This window comes from Leguminivora glycinivorella, chromosome 8, assembly GCF_023078275.1.
Source record: "Leguminivora glycinivorella isolate SPB_JAAS2020 chromosome 8, LegGlyc_1.1, whole genome shotgun sequence".
Classification (NCBI taxonomy): Eukaryota; Metazoa; Arthropoda; class Insecta; order Lepidoptera; family Tortricidae; genus Leguminivora; species Leguminivora glycinivorella.
Window position 1 is genome coordinate 19429321 of NC_062978.1, and position 18301 is coordinate 19447621.

The following is an 18301-nucleotide window of genomic DNA, read 5'->3' on the forward strand; positions in this document are numbered from 1 at the left end:
CTTCGGAGGGCCATCTCTACTGAAAAACGTCGTACGATACACGTGCGAAAAGGAAATTCGTAACTCGTAGTCGTAAATGTATCGCCACTCGTTTCGAACTTCCTTTTTATCGTAATGTACGTACGATACGATCGTCGTACGATACATGTGCGAAAAGGTAATTCGTAACTCGTTTTTCACGCACTTGGATCGTAATGTACTATTTAGCTTTGTTTTTCACTTTTTTTTTCTCTTATTTTCTTTTTTATTAAAAAAACTTAAAATGCATTTCTGACGTTTCGAGCCCTTTACAATCCATTTCACATTTCTTTGTATTCGTTTAAACCAGCTGTTTAATAAAGAACTTTAATATCTATTTTGTCATTTTATTTTACCATTTCACTAATCTAGCAGTAGAGATTTGATCAAATCGCTTAATTGTAGGTAAATGATGTATTAGATTCTTACCTTCGTCATTTCACGAAACCAGTTCAGAGATTTGATCAAATCACCATATTATGTAGGTACCATATTCCAGTTGAGACTTTATCATAATCACTAAACTTGTTTAGCGAAATGATAAAACTAGTTGACTTTATAAGTTCGTTTCGTCAACTCACTGTCGTGGTTCAGGGATTTTATCAAATTCCTAAACAAATCTAGTAAAATGACAAAACGTGGCGCGTTTGTTGACCGATTTTGTGATTTCACTAGACCCAGTCAGGGATTTGGTCAAATGCCTGAAACTTTCTAGAGAAATGATGAAATGGATTCGCCATTTTGTCATCCTGCGTGATTTGATCATATCCCTTAGGGATTTGTTCAAATCTCTGTTTTGGCCATTTCCCTGCGACATATATACGAAAACAAAAAAATTGTGCCACCGACAACCAAAATCTGAAGTCTATTTGCTCTATCTCTTATAGTTTCCAAAATATACGCAAAATCTTTAAAGTACAAATCTAGTGTACGTACGTAGTGCTATCACATGTCGTCAGGCGCTCATGACCTTTTTGTATGGAAATGTCGAAATCCGACTCGCACTTTACCGATTTTCATAGATAGTTGTGTTTTATTATAGTTTTGAAGGAGGTTTCTTGTTTTTAACCACCAACGCAAAAACGACGGAGTGTTATAATAATAATAGGTTTGACGCTTGACATGTCTGGCATCATAACTCCCAAACGAATCAATCGATGTTTAAGGTGAATTCGTCGAGATTTTTTTTTATATCACGTAGGTGGCAAACATGCATACGGTCCGCCTGATGGAAAGCGGTCACTGTTACATATGGACGCCTGCCACTCAAGGAGTGGCACATGTGCGTTGCCGACTCGACTCATTAGAAACATGTACAAACCTGTACTTAGAAGGGGCCTGGGTGCCGACGACTCAAAGGACCGAAGGAAGGAGGAGGAAGGAAGGAAGGAGTACCGCACCCTCGTTGAGCTCTGGCTGCCTTACTCACCGGCAGGAACACAATAATGAGTAAAGTCTAGTGCTACTTGATTGCGGTCTTTTGTAAAGCGGAGGTAATTCCCCAGTTAGACTCTGCTCTACCTTAGAGTATATTCAATTTAGTATTAGAGTTATCAGTCAAGAAATTCAAATGCAGCGCAATCTATTATTAGTTTCGACAACTTTTCATGTGACTTTCCATGCCTAAAGGTTCGCACAAGTCTCAAGTCGCGTAAATTACTTAGTAAATTTTGCCGAGAGACTGCGCTAAATACAATAATACTCATTAGAGTACCTATACTTCTAGTCAAAGACATATATAACTCCGTATAGACAGATAAAGTCTAAGAATAAAACGTACTTACCTCAGTACCACACAGAAGATGGGCTCCGCTAGATGGCGCTAATATTAATATTTGAAATTTTAAAACATATTTATTAAGCTAAGAATATAGGCCAAATTGTCAAAACTGAGGTTCAAAAGTCTTAAGCCTACGTCGAGAGATGGCAGTCTATGCACTGTGATTACACATTTTACTTTGAATCTAACTCTATAATACTCGATCTTCTTTGCTTCTTAGCACACCTCGGACACTGGGGATCAAATATTTGAAAGAGGCGCATTCCTAGCACACAGTCTTAGATCGTGTAGGTGAACGTACTATGCTTGTATGAGTGAAATTTAATATGACAAGTCGACTGTTCGTGTTATTGACAGGCGGTAACTGTGAGGTAACCGAGAGGGGGTTGGCGGCACTTTCAGCGGGGAGTGGGGGTGGCCAAACTGTACGATAGTAGGTACTCTTTATTATACTGTGCTTCTAGACAAGTCTTATATGAGTACCAATTGTGGTAGGGGTTAGTGAAAAAATAAGATCAGATCCCTCAGAGGCAACTAATATGGGCGTAGCGCAAGAATCGTCAGTATCTAACATACTTTTTTCACTTCTCCTCAACGACCTACCGGTTGCGATACAGGCTGCCAACATTTTAATGTACGCCGATGATGTTGCTGCCATAGTTACTGCATCAACGTCTGAAAGTCTTCATCAGCGAGCCTTGAATGAAACGACAACTCAGCTGTCTCAATGGTTCGCATGGAATGGCTTAGCTTTAAATCTCAAAAAGACTCACTTTGTGCATTTTAATCTTTCGGGCCGCATGACCACGCCGTTGATAGTTCATAATTAATGGGAAAATACTTGAACAGGCATCCACGACTACTTTCCTAGGTTTAAAGATTGATCAGGGCTTAAAATGGGACCAGCAACAAACCGTAAACCGTGTGGTAGTCGGGGCAGTGCGTGCTTTGCCTTAGGTCGAGTTGCAAAGTCTGTGGCTCCAGAAGTAGCCCGGACATGCTATTTCGCCACTGTCCATTCATTAATACAGTACGGTGCGGAGCTCTGGGGACGTTGTGCTGAATGGGAGAGGGTCTTTCGCTTTCAGAAACAAGCTATCAGGATCGTTGCTCAGGTACCTGTAGACAGTAGACACTCCGGCCAAAGAACTCTTTAAAAAATAAGAATCCTTACACTCATTACACTGCCTGCAATAGTTATCACGCAGGTAGCCATTTATGTAAGAGAGAACTTGGCAGCATACAAAACCAGGGGCGGCTCACTCCGCGATTCTATCGCCGCGCTACAAGTACATGTCAGCGGCCGCGAGTTCGCGGCCCATTCATTGGCGACGACCTTCGCGCAGAGCCTTAATAGTTATTTGTATAATAGTTATTTATAGAAACATGAACTTGCGAGTTTTTTTAACACACGAGAAGTAAAATACATTTGCACCCGAGTGTAACACAAAACTTTTCCCCTCACTGTAGCGAGGAAACTACAACGCAAAAAATCCGTTTATCACTGCTTCCAGTAGTTCCACAGGTGGTAAATGATCTTTATTACTAAATTCACCTACTTTTATCAATTTTAAAGCACTAGTGGATAAAATGCGTTTTTACCTGCTGGTATTAAAGGACAAATCACAAAACACCTGTTTCCGAGCTAGTGAGGGGAAAAATTCAATGTTGGCTGCTCGCGTGCGGTCCGTTTGTTAATGTAGGTAAGAATTTAGAATGGCGTCATTTATTGAACATCAAAGGAGTGAGCCTTCTGTACTTGTACTATTATACATATATTCTGTGACAAAACTAACAACATGTGTTCTAAGTACAACATTCGAAATGCCGGAAAGTTACTAGGTATCGACCGTAAATTGGCGAAATCCAATTTACGGTCAAATTATATAACACATGTGATGGACCCTGCCGTCTATAATAAATTGCCGCAATATGTGGTTGAAGCGCCTAGTGTGTCGAACTTTAAGTACCTATCGCTTAAAAAATTGGCTGGTCGAGCACCCGTTCTACACTTATGACAATTTTTTTATTACCTAATTAGAAAAATATTTTTGTGCATTTTTTATGTGAATATTGCCTAACTTTTTGTAATTTCAATCTTCTGTCTACTTATTCTCTAAGTATTATAGTAAGGCGGCGGAATTGAAAAAAGTCGTCTAGTTTTGAAGTTGATGTGACTGGATGACAAGTGGTATCGTTGTGATCGGTACACTTTACTGAGTACGAAATAATGACTTGTCGCATTCTCAGACTGTGGGGGGGTTAACTATGACGTCACAAAGATCGCGGTCCCGGGTTTCAATTTTTTGCCAATTTGTCTAAGTGAAAAGTATAGTTTTGTTAGTTATTTTTTAATTAACAATAATGCAAAAAATACTTTTTTTTTACTCTCTTTTTTTATTTTTGTGACTCAAAAAGGCAATGAAAACGGCCACTTAGCTAAAAAATATATTATATAAATCATTTAGCTACATTATTAAGCTATCTGTTGCTTTTAAAATTTCTACGATCGGATAATAAATAAGCAAACTACAAGAACATACCTGTCGGCAGGGAGTACCGCTTGACACGCGTTCCCATACATTCGGCGTCTACCAAATTACACCTCGCGCAAAATTCGTTTCAAGCAGATATACCTCTAATCTTATTCATCGTAACCTATCAATATTGGTATCATTTGAAAGTACAATTAAAGTCCTTTAAGAAACAATATCAACCATTTTCTTAAAATCAATAATCGCCAGTCTACGGTGGTTACAAAGAAAAAAAGCGGGGATGCAATTTGACGGGTTCTCTAGGTTTGATACCCTAGACGAGTTTAAAAGGGGAGGTAAAGGTTACATATGGGTTGTTCTCTGGCCTGAAAGCTACACAGAGGCCCAGGGGAGGAAAAACTAGGGTTTAAGTTTAGTTTTAAGTTATTTTTTCTTTTATTTGTTGATTTTATTGTGTTGAATTTTTTTAATTTTATCAAGAATACACGCTGGTTTTTTTTGTGAAAATACCCTTTTTTATGAGAAATGAGATGAATTTCATGGCATGTTTCGATAGAGACTAAAATTAACTTTCAAATAAGGCCACATAGTCATACTTTTACTTATCAAGTGTACCCCAACAACTATTTCATATTTATAACGCATTATTAATAATAAATATGCTCTCATCCTGGATGTCGCTTTTTGTGGGGGCCCATCTTGTGGGGACGAGTCACCGTCTGCCGGAAATAAAATTGGATACCGTTTTATTAGGCAGGCGTCCGGTTTTTTATCCATAACCCAGTATTTAGTCCATCACTTTCATCAAAATAGACCAGTTCATTTTAGATTCCAATATCTGGGCGACCGAGCTTCGCTCGGTTCTATTTTAATATATCACGTCTTTAGATAAAGAAAACTCTTATAAATACAAAAACAAAAAAAAGACAAAAAACAAAAACTTAATTTCTGACCGGGATTCGAAACCCTGACACCTACGATCTATCTGCGTACATTAGACCGACCTCGTACGACTGAGCTAAGCGGAATCGATGCGCGCGCGGCGAAATTAACGACCATATTTCACGTATTTCACGTACCAAGTCTTGTCAGCAGTATACTCTCCAGTCACATCAACTTTTTCCGAGACCCTCTCGCCGCTCTACTATTATTGTTGTATGAATATTATTTTTTTAAATCAAATCTTGACGTGTAAAATGGCGTTGAATGAATAAATGAATAATATGAGTATGAGTAGTATGATTATTTTAACTATTGAAAGTTTGTACGGAACCCTCGGTGGGCGAGTCCGACTCGCACTTGGCCGGTTTTTTGTCATCGACGGCCGATAGTCCACGTGCCCTTGTAAAATCTAGCTATCAATTTACAAGTGCCAGCTACCGAACAACGTCGCACTTACCCTGACACTGGCAAAATAGTCCCACCAAGTGGGACTGAGGCCATTTTTATTAAAAAAAAGAAAAAAAAATAGATACATAATATTATTAGTGGGTGCACACGGAAATGAACACCAGATATATTTAGATTTTCATTTCTGCCTATGAGCATAAGGTTATACCAACATGATATCAAGCCCGATGTGTCCCCGATATAGATTCTATACATATATTGTGGGTGCGTACGTAAACGTGTTCTGGTGTTCCAGCCCGGCTACGTACGGTACGTGGATAAAGCATCCGTCCCGTTTTAGCAAGTATGTCAGTGTGAGAGTGAAAACTGCCTTATCCACGTTGATAAGTGATAAAATTGCAAGCATGGCCGCAGTGATATTTAGATTGTTATCCCTATATGAGCATATTTTCTTTGTTTTGTATATTTTTTACAATAAATTAGTTAGATAAGTACGTATGAATTGAATTTTATATAGAGTACCCACTTATCAACCAATTTGTCAACATAAATAGACAAGAAATCACTCTCGAGATTTATTAGAAATACGTAAATGAAGACGATAAAGTACGATATAGGTATACAATCTTTAGTAAGTACGATTTTTTCTCGATAAAAAGTAAAACAAAGTCATCAATAAAACTGATCGAATTATTGACAGCCAACTCCACATTCCGTGCGCAAACATTAAATTCTCATAAAAAAGCCCTTTGAATTAAAAAGTTTCTTGCTGATTTGGCGTTGAGACAAATTTTACTTCGCCTCATAACTTCGAAATACTTTCTTTAGGGTGAATATTTTATTTTTAATGCCGATATTTACATAAACTCTGGCTGGAGTGGCTGGTATTGAAGTGTGCAAAATGTTTTATTAGGGTTAAAAAATTATACAAGGGAGTGTACAAGTTGACAACGCGCATGTGACACTCCTTGATTTGCAGGCGTCCATAGGTTACGGTGACCGCTTTCCATCAGTCGGACCGTATACTTGTTTTCCACCGACGTAGTAGGAGGCAAGGAGGGTAGTAGGAGGTAGGAAGGTAGTTGTCATAGTTTTCATTCATGAGTTTACAGTATTATAGTAACCTGACAATAATATTATCCGTTTTTGCTTTAAATTCACCTTTTTTATTCGAATAATTATTTGCCACTTAAATATTGCTCTAACTGATGAAGGCGCGAACGAAAACTCAAAGAGATGTGAAGCTCATAGGGTTTCAAGTTCAAGCAATTTGTGTATTAAATTATGAGGTGGAAACCATTTAAGTGAAAACAGCATTCCGGCAATCGAGGCAGGCACGAGAGGTATCTTCTGTTTGCTACCTTTATGTTAAGTAACTGTACGAAAATACCATTCACCACAAATTGGTAACCTCTTTTATTGGGTTGTCTATTGTTTGCCCGACAGTCATTTAACATAATATTCATTTGCCCGAATCTAACTTGCCTGAATTTCATTTGCCCGAATGATTTGTTTACCATAAAAATCATATGACATACTCGTTGTTTATCCGAATATTACCTTCCATAATCATACAATGCCATACTATTTGTTAGCCATATTATTAAGTGCAATAATATGGTTTCATAGAATATTCAAACGCCATAAGCAATTATTGCCATATTAATTGTTGCCCATATTATTACCTAACCTAACCTACTTTCTGATAGCAGTTTCATTTTCCAGGGGTCAGAGTTCTAACCTAACCTAACCTACTTTTCCAGCAGTTTCATTCTCCAGGGGGTCACAGTTCTAACCTAACCTAACCTACTTTCTGATAGCAGTTTCATTTTCCAGGGGGTCGCAGTTCTAACCTAACCTAACCTACTGTCTGATAGTATTTTCATTTTCCGGGGGGTCACAGTTCTAACCTAACCTAACCTACTTTTCAAGCAGTTTCCTTTTCCAGAGGTTCACAGTTCTAACCTAACCTAACCTACTTTCTGATAGCAGTTTCATTTTCCAGGGGGTCACAGTTCTAACCTAACCTAACCTACTTTCTGATAGCAGTTTCATTCTCTAGTCCTAGTACCTATTATAGTAGTTTTCGATTCTGCCAAAGCACATTATGGAAATTGACTTTTCTGGACGCTAATTTGTATGACAAATGATGGTATGGAATGTGGTAATTACGGATTTCGATGATTCTGACAAATGACATTATGGAAACTGACTTTATGGGAAACAAAGTTTCTGGCACTAGATTAATATAGTAAACAATGATTATGGCATAAGATGTTATGAGAAACAATATTATGATTGTTGAATAGGATGGCAAATAAAATTATGGCAAATGAAATTCTGGAAAATGGGGGTATCCCCTTTTATTGTTGTTGAAACTGACAAGATTCCACATATTATTGTTTGGAAACAAATTCCCAGGATTCTACTTTTTGGAACAACAGCGATCAACCAATTTATGAATTATGAATCTTTCGCTTGCTCAGGTATCAATACTATCGAGGGGTTAAACCTCAATTTTGTCCTCTTACGAAACCAAGTTTGAATTTGCAAAATCAATGGTTGCTTAGTTAAAAAAATAGTTGAAGCTACGTGCGCACAGCGGTACATGTCAAATGCTTGTAATAAAGTCATAGAATAAAGTTAACTACCAAGAGATCAAAGTTTTAATCATTAGTTCACAGCTCTAAGTCGAGCAAAAATTCAAGGCTAAAATACGAGTATGTACCCCTTTTTCTAATCGTAGTAATGACAAAAGGACTGGTAGTGTATCTCGCGGCGAGATCTCGCGCCAATCACGCCGCCGTCGCTATAGCAACCGCGACAATTGAGGACAAAATTAGAAATAAATTAGATTCGATATGCAGGGGTTGAGTCGAAGCATTTTATTGGCGCGCGACAGGTGCGGGGAACGGTGTCGGTTTGCCGATGATGAGTTTTTCTTACTGAGTAGGCGAGAATGTAGGAATGGCGAGGGCTGAGGGAATGAACTAGGTGACGAAATGTGGTAGATACTAAATTTGTGTAGTAAACAAATATTGTACCACAAAGGATACCAATTTTTATACAGATTTAGAATGAAAGTAATGGCAACGACAAGCGGTAATTGCACCTGTGTGAAATTAATTTTAATAGTACGAGTACTAGGCCGTTTTTTTTTCAACGTTTTCCACCGCAATTTTTTTGTAACATGGGTATTTTTTACGCGATTCATACTCAGAATCGTGAGGTCTTTCGATCGAGATAGGAAAAAAAAATGTCCCAAGACTTCAATACATTTTTCAAACCTTCCATTTCGTTACCGCCATTCAAAATGTATGAAGAAATGGTAACGGAATGGGAAAAAACCTTGGATTGGGACACTTTTTTTTCTCCTATTAGGATTGAAAGCGCTCACTATTTTGTGTGGAAATCACATAAAAATTTCCAAATCCAAAAATAGTGGGGGACAACTTTGAAAAAAAAAAATGGCCCATGTACCTACACTAAATCTCTGTTTTTCATTTTTACTTCAGAACCCAGAACTTTGCAGAATAGGTACATGAATAATGCACCCACTACCTTCAATCAAAAATGCCCTACGTATCAGCTTTAAATCAAATTCGTCTCACGTCTGGCGTTAACACAGCAACGTGCAAACAGGGACTGCAAGTAAACAAAGCGGAATCCAGTTATTTGATGACCGGCCAAAAGTGACAATGTGACTGTATGGACACAAACTAACGTCATCAGTCGGGTCTGGCTTTATATAATGAAAGAGTAAGTTGGCATTACTTTGATAGATTTTATTATTGAAACGTATTAAAAAGATTACAAGAAATTTGAGTAGTTTCATGTGCTCTGCCTTTGTCCTGCTTTGATGGGATACAGGCGTGATTGTATGTAATTGTAATAAAAAACTTAAAAGTAATTTTAGTCATATAAGTATTAGGTTACTTAATTAAAAATCAGTGGGATTAATGGGTATAAATATCAGCTTTATTTTTTAAATCTTTTTAAGTGTTGGCAAACATTCTTATAATACTTAACTATTTAATACTAGGTTTAATACATAATACTAATAAATAAAAAAAAAACTTAACAATAAAAAACCTTAACAAACTACCTAAATTAGTCAAATAACCCACCCCGCATCGTTCCCGACGCAAAAGTGCCTATCACACTTGCCGCGTTTCCACGCTGAACCGCGATGGACAACCTCTGCGCCAAGAACGACCCGGAGCGGGGGTTGAGACCCCTCTCCTGCAGACGACGCCCCAGCTCCCAGAGGAAGGTTTTTGCCTCCGCACACCAGCACCCACTAGTCTCCACGGCCACCGGAACAAATAAATAATTTGATAAGGCCGAGTACTTGACCCTTTTAAAGGTGTGCAATAACTGAGGCAAAATTATAGTGTCACTACCAGGAATACAGCATGTATCTGAACGAAGAGCAAACATTAAAACTCGTTTATGTTTAGGCCACATTGTGTAAATTTTGCTACGGAAACAAGACTGAAATCCCATAGAAAAAAATCAGGTTCACACGACGAAAATGTAAGAAACAGACAATTTTTTTGGGATTTCGTAGTTGATCCCATAGTAAAAGTCACAGTGTGTCACAGTCTCAGTGTGAGATAAACTTTAACGGGTTTATAAGTTTACTTTTTGTTTAAATACATACTGTATAATCAAATTGATTTAATTTTAATGTTAAGCGTGCAATTTAGTTTACCTCAGTTTGCGTGTTGAATCTACATACAATGAATATAAGAAACACTTTAAATATTTGTGCTAATATGCCCGTTTCCGAAAAACGTAGCCACTGCTTCTTAAGCCGACATTCATGTACAGTAGGTACTCAATTTTTTTATATACAAGGTGCTCGCGAGGAACCCATATAACTTTAACGGCATATTCTTGGTTACATTTTAAGACTAAAATGTCATATAAACTTTTCTAGATTTCGTCTAGTTTCAGAGTTATTGCCAATTTTAAAAAAACATTTCCGTATTGTTACTCAGTAGAAAAGGTTTCTTAACGGCGCTGATGCGCAATTTGTGGAGCATAGTCTCACAGTAGTCATTGATAGATGTCAAAATGTGACAAGAAAAACTTCCAAATAATTTGGTTTTTAGAAAAATAAATGAAGGAACTCATTTTAATTGCCAACTTTATAGATAAAAAAAATTTTTATGTGAAAATACGTCCAAAAAAGTAAAAAAAAAAAACTAAAAAAAAATTTGTTTTTTGTCGAAAAATTTTAAAATTCATATAACATTTTTTCTTTCTTTTTGCCTCAGAAACGCGTGGTTCAAGTTATGCGGGTTCCTCGCGAGCACCCTTGTATATAAAGACTAGCCGAGGCAAAGTCGTGGCCTACGATGGAGCTCGACCAGAAGGTAACCCTGACTTGTAAGTTACCAAATAACTTCATGTATCTTTACATTACAGAAGTAAGGATATTCCCGACAAAGGACGACAAATAAAACAGCTGACTCGATGTCCATTCAGTCGGACTCCCCTGTACCAACGCCCCATGTTGACTGTCCTTCCGATTCACCCCTGTCACAGCGAATTTATTTTGTCACCCCGTCCTAAACCTAATAAGGATCAGAGGTAGTCACCAAAATACCCGCTCATAACAGAAGGATTTTGAACCTAGACTGCTTCGTAAAATCTTAATTGAATTTTGCGAAATAAAGGGGCCACTGATGAGAAGAAATTTTATGAGAAAAAGGGAAATAGTCTTAGCGTTTCGGGTCCTTTGAGTCATTAATAACGACCTTGGCTTTAAGCACCTTTAAACCGAAATGTTTTCGGCTTTCGTTCACCCTTGTTGGGTACAAAATGAATTATGATGAGATATATCTGCTAACCGATATACCTTTATATGTGGTTGGTTCAATAATTATGCTTGTAAAATATTTAAATCCATATATCGTAAGCAAAAACAGTTTCACTGTCTAATTTCTTACATATATTTTTTTTCGTTTACAATGATAAATTTTATTGACATTGACATAGATATAGACATAGACATTTTATTAATAATATTATAAATATTACACTTTCATCAATTATTTAACAGCAATTAAATTAAGATTAATACAATTGAAAGTGAAAGAGAAAGTAGAAATATTTTTTTTACCTTTTATAATTATGTACTCTCAAAGAATTACCTACAAAAATATAAATTGATTAATCTATTTTTTTTGTCTTTTGTAAGTTTCGCACAGGATTTTTTTTTTAATTCTTGCTGTCGGAACTTCGCGATATATGCTATTTAATATACATCTCGGACACATACAAAAACTTCGTTAAATACTTCTAACTCAGAAAGGGGAACTAAGTTTAATGAGCTGTACTCCTAATCGCAGCGACACAAAAACCACCCGACCGTGTAAAACTGGCGATATTTCTCGATCAAGTCATAATAGACTACGTTTGACACTTGGGCGCTTCTATCGAATCCCACATCATTGTATGTCATACCAAACGCTCTAGCAAATGCGTAGTCTATTACCTAGAAAATACAAAAGAAATTGGAAGGAATTTGCCGTCGTATTTTTGTCCTATTGAACAGTTTATGAATAAAAGTTACATATGGGACTTGTGCAGTTTTTGAAAGTATGGGCAAAAGAAACGTGATGAATTATATGATGACCTTATCGCTGTCAGGAAAGTTGTTTTTATCTGTGAAGGTATCTGGGACCCTATTCTTGAACAGGGGCGAATTTTAATAAATAAATAATATAGGACATTCTTACACAGATTGACTGAGACCCACGGTAAGCTCAAGATGGCTTGTATTGCAGGTACTCAGACAACGATATACATAATATACAAATACTTAGATACATAGAAAACATCCATGACTCAGGAACAACTATCTGTGCTCATCACAAATAATATCAAAGACATATATAATTCCGTATTAGACAGATAGTCTAAAAAAAACGTACCTCAGTACCATACAAAAAAAGGTACGGTGGCCTAGATGGCATTATGATGGCACATTTGGGGTACGCTCAGCTAGATGGCGAATATTAATATTTGACATTTTAACACAAATCGAGCTAAGAATATGGGCCAAATTGTTAAAACTGAGGTTCAAAGTTTTAAGCCTGTGTCAAGAGATGGCAGTCTATGCACTGTGAATACACATTTTACCTTGACAGTAACTCTCTATAATACTCGATCCTCTTTGATAATATATAAGGCAGTACAGTCGGCATCAAAAGTATCGGATCAAGTAACGCTTTAGAAGTAGGTAACTACCATTAAACAATATGCCTTTGAATGGTGTTGTGTACATCAGTATCGTGTACATAAGTGACGTTATTATGTGAAAAGTCGTCATTTTTAAGTCAATACGGGTAAGTTTGTGATAAGGAGAAGTGTGTATGGCCTTCACATTTGGCCTATTTAAACCCATGATCAGTGTTCATTGAGAGTTCATATGTTTACCACTAACTGTGAATAGCATGCAGCAAAAGTAAGTACTCGCAAAAACACCTGTGACTATTGAATAAAAGGGTGAAATGTGAAAGCCAGACATACTTCTCCTCATGACACACTTACCCGTATTGACCTTAGCTAGTGTCAACATTTTGGCAAGGAAACTGCACCTCTACCATGGTTTTTTGAAGTGTTAGAATACATTACCCTTTCGATTCCCTCTTATTATCCTCTCGATAGCGTAAACATCGCAAAAACTGTATGTAATTAATGCTTGTTGTAAGTCACCAATAGGCTTGTTTCCTTATAATCAAATCAGCTTCTTTTTAAGAACTGTCAAAACGATTTGCTTAGTATGGAATTACTATGAAATACTGAGGAGTGACGTCACAGTCAATTCATTTACATTATATCTTTCTCTTTGACTTATTAAAAGAAATTATGTTTAAACATAACTGCAGTGCTGTCCATAATATATTTTTCTTCTAATTTAAATGTGGTGCTTGCACTGCATAAAATAATTTTTTTTTAACCCCCGACGCAAAAACAACGGGGTGTTATAAGTTTGAGGTGTCTGTCTGTCTGTCTGTCGTATGTCTGTCTGTTTGATTGTCTGTCTGTCTGTGTGTGTGTCTGTCTGTGGCATCGTAGCTCCCGAACGGATGAACCGATTTAGACTTAGTTTTTTTATCTGAAAGCTGATTAATTAGGTATAGGAAACTAGCCTATTGAGAGCGCTGTCGGCACTAATCACTTTCTGCGTACAATGAAAGTCATTTTCTGTGACGTTTATGTAATGGGGTTAAAGACTTCATCACACCCGCACTTTAGATGTGCTATTGCACACGGGCGGAGCGTGAGATATAGAAAAATCGTTCACCCAAGGGAATAATGAAATTGTTTGTACCGTACTTAACTTTTTTACATCTATTTACATATTTTTTACATTGCGAGTGTGATGAAAAACATTGTGTGTAACTCGGGGAGTATGAATATTACTAACTCGAGTCTTTAAATCGCTCCGGCAAGCCGTCGCGATATAACTTACTCTCGTTAGTAATATTCAACTTCCTCCCCTTGTTGAACAATGTACCTACTATTATTACTCATAAAGAATAAACAATTTTCTTAATATTTATAGTTTTATCCTGCTAGTCTTTGATACTTAATACACATTATTACTGATATATTTTGTCAACTTGGCTTTAAACTATTTTAATGATTTGCTGTCTCTCACCTCACTGGGTAAGTTATTACTACATCTGGGCTCTCTCGGACATGATGTTTTTTTTTACCGTAACCTGTTCTGTGCTTAATAAATTTTATTTTGTCTGTATTTCTCAAACAATGCCTAAAATTTCTTTTCAATACAGATGGTGTTTTTTTTACGCACTAGTGTGAGAAGTGGTTCATTATATGCCAGGTCGAAACTTCGGAGGCTCATCTGTACTGAAAAACGTCGTACGATACACGTGCAAAAAGGAAATTCGTAACTCGTGTCGATTTAAAACACTCCCTTCGGTCGTGTTTTAATTTATCGCCACTCGTTTCGAACTTCCTTTTTTACGCACTTGTATCGTAATGTACTATTTTGTTAATGTAATGTTCGTATTATCGTATTATATTATAGAGTAACGAATAAGAAATAACCTATTCTATCCATACTTTTCAATAAGGATGTAGCTCGTAAAGTAAAGATCCCTTAACTAAATCGAAGATTCTCAATATCGTAAAATTCTTAAGCAAAGAAAAGAGAAAGATAAACGCAGCTCCAATCATGGAGCGTATTAGCTTTCCATTTCTGAAATGAAGTCTGGCTTTAGTATTTTCCATTTTTCTAGATTTAAGTTTAATAGGCAGGGGAGACAGAGGTTAGTCGTGACAGAGGGGGGTTGTGACAAAGTCGATGTTTGGGAACTTCTTAGGTATTAGCAAGCTCGCAACGCAACAGCGCAGGTTTTTTAGTCCAAGTCACGGGTTAGCAAACGCGCGCTATTGCGAACTTGCTGATAGTTAATAAGTTCCTGAAAATAGACGTTTTCACAACTGACCTCTCTCACAACTCACCCCAGTCTCCCCTAGTCTTATAGATTTAGACTAAGACAAATAAATATTCGATACAGGTGCTTATCAGGCTCTTGGATAATATTGGGAGAGAGCAATATTTCTTGGTAATACAATAACAAGGTTAAACAACGCTGGTAGGTACAAATTACAAATTCTTTATTCGTCGAACATAGGTGTATAATATGATGGTTACAGGTATACATTCTTGTTTCACTATGTCGTACCCGAGGGAATACGAAAGTTTTGTGAATCATTGATAATATAAATTATCATGCATCATGCACTAAAACAAATATTTACAACAGAATGAGATGTCAACAATAAAAGTTATTAAATAAATTGAATTGAATTAGAACTACAGGTATACAATAATAATTTCTTAGAATTAATTAATTAATAAGCTACAAAAATTAGTCAAGGTTTTCAGTTAGAAATTCATGGCAAGAATAAAAAGCCTTGCTGACCAAAAATTCTTTAACGGACTTTTTAAATAATGTTGTGTCACATAATCTCCGTATATGCTCAGGTAGCTTGTTCTGTTGTACACTCTGGGGGCCATGCCGAGAACGCTTCTTGACAAGAGAGCAGTTCGTGATGGATGTGCACACACCATGTTTTGCAAACGTTGACTGTTCAAAGGTTTAAATATATCTGGATGATTTTTTACAAAAACGACTAATTCATAGATATAAATACAAGGAAGAGTCAATATTTTTAAGTTTACGAAATATGGCTTACATGATTCTAAGGGTGGTAGATGATGGGTCGCTCTAAGACATTTTTTCTGGGCTTTGAAAGCCAAGAACCAGTCAGTCGAATTTCCCCAGAAAATAATGCCGTATCGGAGACAAGAGGATATGTATGCATGATAAGCTGTTAATACAACAGACTGGCTAGCAACGTTTTTTAACATAAACAGCGCATATGAGTAGCGGCTCAACTTTTTACAAACATTATCAATTTGTCCCCTCCAGTTCATATTCATGTCTAAAACTAATCCCAGAAAGGTTGTGCTTGAGACTTCTGTTATTTGTTGGCCCCTATAATTAACATCCAAATTTCCCAATTCGTTTTTCTTTTGTCTAAAATTCATAAACTTTGTCTTTTCGATATTAATTTTTAAATTATTTACATTAAGCCAATTTATTATACAATCTAGAGCATGATTCATTTCATAATTTATGTCAATGTCATCATTATTTAAATACGAACCAGTAAAAATGGCGGTGCTGTCATCCGCAAAAAGAACCATTGGATTATTAGTAGTTTTAGGAAGATCATTTATATATATATTAAAGAGCAAAGGCCCTAAAATGCTCCCTTGCGGCACACCAAAAAATGATTGTCTTAACTCTGACATATATGAGATCTCTGTTTTAGTTTTAAGACATAGTTTTGTCACCACCGTGTACTGCTTCCTACCACTAATATATGACTCAATTAGGTTTAGTACGTTGCCTCTAACGCCATATTTTTCAAGCTTATTTAATAAAATCTTGGGATGCACACAATCAAAAGCTTTAGTCAAATCCATATAAATTGCTGTTACGGGCATTCGTTTGTCCATACTAACTACCACTTTAGATACCAGCTCATATATCGCTTCATCAATGGAGCGGTTCTTACGAAAACCTTTTTGTTCACAAGTAAATAATCCTTTAGTTTCAAAGTAATTATAAATATTCGTGTAGATCACCTTCTCAAAAACTTTTGATATAATTGATAACAATGCTATTGGTCTATAGTTACCTAAGTAATTTTTGTCGCCTTTTTTAAATAATGGGACAATTTTTGTAATTTTTAATTTATCGGGGGAAACTCCATTTACTATGCAAAGGTTCATTATATGGCTGATAACTGGTGCAATCATAAAACCAACGCTTTTCAAAATTTTAGTGTCAATGTCATCATAACCAGTGCTTCTTGTATTTTTGAGTGAATTAATTATTTTTAGAATGTCAGTTGAATTCACAGGTGGCATAAATAATGAATTAGAAAGATTATTTGCAATTAAATTATTCAAATTATTAGAATTGGTATTTAAATTACAATTATTCACAATATCATTAATTGAATCTATACAAAAATTATTAAAAGCATCTGCTATCTGTTTTGGGTGATTCAGAACTTTACCCTTGTCATTTATACTTGCAATAGTCTCTGAGGGAAATATTTCTTAGGTATTATAAAGTCTAAAATGAACGCATAGGTATTTTGATAAAACTTCCATTACTTCTTACTTTATAATTGTACATTTTTACATTGTTTATAGGAATCTACATCTTAATCTACTTATGTTTTGTTTATTTGAACTTCTTTCTTTATTGCACAAAATATACACAATATACAAATGGCGGACTTAATGTCAAAAGGCATTCTCTAATAGTCAAATACTATAGGACCAGAAAGAAATAATTACTACTCCTTTTGCCTCAATCTGTAGACATAGTTCGTAAATAAATAATTTGAAACCATGTGAAGTCCTTTTTAGCCAATACTGTATTTAAAAGTTTTCCCTGTAAAAATTAAGTCAGGGAGCCTGAACTTTTTCGTAAAAAGATTCCTACGAAAACCGGCATTTGGAGCAAAAACCCCAGAAGTTGATGGATTGGTGCTTCCATATTAGCGGCTAGAATTTTCTCTTTGAAATTCCTTCGGTTTTAGCATACATAGATCTGGTATATTTTATACCTTTTTAGGGTTCCGTAGTCAACTAGGAACCCTTATAGTTTCGCCATGTCTGTCTGTCCGTCCGTCCGTCCGTCCGTCCGTCCGTCCGTCCGTCCGTCCGCGGATAATCTCAGTAACCGTTAGCACTAGAAAGCTGAAATTTGGTACCAATATGTATATCAATCACGCCGACAAAGTGCAAAAATAAAAAATGGAAAAAATGTTTTATTAGGGTACCAATGTCACAATCATGCTTTGTAAGCGTATCGTAGCTACATAGCTCTACTTACCTCTCTTGGACTGAGCCAGGCCCCGTAGCTGAATGGCATTTCTGCGACGCGCAACGCCACCGAAACACCGCAGAGAGGTAGTCTGGCTCTGTCACGCCAATATGTAAGAGCGATAGTGATAGATAGCTACGAAAGAGATATTATCGTGAGCGTTTCGTGAACGTTTGTACATTCAACTACGCACATGAACA